General features: G+C 37.7%; 1 protein-coding gene across 2 annotated transcripts in view; it reads right to left on the bottom strand.

Moving 5' to 3' along the window:
- The window catches only part of LOC137985235 (fibroblast growth factor receptor-like 1), a 27,473-nt gene that overhangs the window by 7,918 nt on the left and 17,055 nt on the right, over positions 1-2,500 (bottom strand). The window lies entirely within an intron of this gene.

Here is a 2,500-nt window from a genome sequence, read left to right on the forward strand (position 1 = left end):
AAAATCAGGAAAAATGAGGGGGTTACAAGATCGGCATTTACGCATGCGTCACCCGCTCATTCGAGTGCACGCGCGAGTTGAGCTGAAGGTCAACACAAACGGATTTAAATGACCATTAAACCGTTTGTGTAGAATTTTCGTAGTTTTCATGAATAGGAGATGTCTACTTATATTCATGTCTATAGGAAGTAGAAGAAAGGAGAGCTAAATTAGCGGTATTTGCTTATTTCCTGTGACCCATTTGAATCACGAGCTGACGCGAGCAGCTTACGAATTCCGTGTGTGGGCACGCGCGCGCGTTCAGCTGAAAACCCTTTCGAGCCTCCTTAAGGAGGCTCGAAAGAGTTTTCAGCTCGCGCGCGTAAGCCACACACGCAATTCGTAATATAATCTGCTCGCGTCAGCTCATGATTCAAATGGGTGACCAGAAATAGACAAATAACGCTAATTTCGCTCACCATGCTCCTAATTCCTATATATATAAATAGACATCTCCTATTCACGAAAACTACGAAAATTCTACACAAACGGTTTAATGGTCACTTAAGGACGGTGCCTACTAATTAAAGATATTTTTGCCCCGGTGTGTGATTATGCAGGAAATGTAGATCTTAGCAAGTGTTATTGAAATCCAAAAAGAAAATTGGGGGTAACCACGCATGTTTCAAAGATAATTCATGAATAATATTTGTAAAATCTTTAAAATACAAAGCAATGTATGGCGTTCTTTCTCAAATTGAAGCTTAATTATCTCTCAAAAATGCATGGTTACCCCCAATTTTCTTTTTGGATACCAAGAGTACTTACTAAGATCTACTTTCTCAGGATAGTTTTAAACCGCGCAAAAATATCTCTGTATTAGTAAGCATCCCCGATAGGAAATCCGAGTATCTCGAGATGCGCAGATCGCATGCGCAATAACAATAGTAGGCACCGTCCTTAAATCCATTTGTGTTGGCCTGTAGCTCCACTCACGCGCGGACTCGAATGAGTGGATGACGCATCCGTAAATGCTGATCTTGTAACCCCCTAATTTTTCCTGATTTTGCAACCTTACTCGCTTATATCTCTGCCTCCGGACGGTGAATTCTTTTAATTTTTGCATGTCAGCTTAGATTAATTCTAAACGTTTGTCTTTCAAATTTAAAAAAAAAATTGTAGGTGAAAAACAGTTAGAGTCGCATTTCAAAAAAACTGATTTTTCCGAAAAACTGACCTACAAATTTGTTGAATTTTAAATATTTTAGAGAGTATTTCCATCATTATCTGGTAACACTGAATGGGAAAATTTCACCGTCCCGTTTCTTCAAAAAAGACAACATTAGGTGATTTTAAGGCTCAAAGAAATGCCTGATATCGTTGCCATGGTAACATTTTATTTTTTGGAGAATAATATAATCCGAAAAATCTACGATGGGTGCTTAATACCCTGGCCAAATTTCGTCTTGATATGATTACCCTAACTGTATCTAAGGACAGAATATGTTTATGAACTATTTCGAGCCTCCTTAAGATGGACAGTGTCTCTAATGTATATTTATTACTGCTTTATTATAACTTCCTTATTTCGAGCGTCCTTAAGCCTACTCATATACTAGATATCTCCGTCTCACTGTAGTCACTCTCAGCCTTTGTAGCTTCTTTCTTGATAGTAACTCTTGCTTGGGCACGCTTTCTAAGAGTAATATTTGTAAATTTAGAATAACATTTCCTGTGGTACTGTAAGGTCTGTAAGTAGTCAGTGGGCGGATTGATAGACTGGATATTTTCCACTATATTCAAAGTTTTCTCTGCAATTTCTCTCTGCTCACCATCAAGCGTTAACCAAAGGCCATGACATTTCAAAGGTTTTTGTAATGAAGTCTCTGTTAAGGTAGTTAAAGGACCTTCTTTTCCATTACTGGAAATGAAACAGACAGTTTGGCAAAGCTGCCATCTTTCCAAATGTGAGCCAAGATGGCGGATGGGGAAATTTCTTAACAAGTATAACGAACTTTCGAAGGCTTAATGGAAAACCTGCAGGTGTTTGGAGATGACAACAAGCAAAACTATAGATTTATGTAGTTTCAAATTAGTTCTAGCACCTGGGCAACGAAAATCATTTTCTAAGCACATTTTTTAGGTACACTGAGAATACGGCCTACTATTGCAATTTTTAGGATATCTTTATAAGCTCTGATAAGGTTACATGATGCCTAGAGGACCTATGTCTCAGGAACAGAAACGAAAGGAGAGCGAAAGAGAACGACAACGACAAAACAGAATGTCATAATAGCTCATACTTAGTGGAAGAAGTTACTCTACAAATTCTTTCCTTGGGCACTAAACCGTTTGGTATTTTTACGGATGCGTTACTTAAAGTGGATGCGTATTTTTAAAAGGTGGTTTAATCAAAAATCGAATTTTCATTGTCAACTGGAATTTAATAACAATTATCTGTACTCTTTTGGACATAACGAAAAAGTTGATTTGTTTGTTAGTTTTGCTCTAAAATGCGAGC

Source organism: Montipora foliosa, chromosome 14 (assembly GCF_036669935.1).
Source record: "Montipora foliosa isolate CH-2021 chromosome 14, ASM3666993v2, whole genome shotgun sequence".
Classification (NCBI taxonomy): Eukaryota; Metazoa; Cnidaria; class Anthozoa; order Scleractinia; family Acroporidae; genus Montipora; species Montipora foliosa.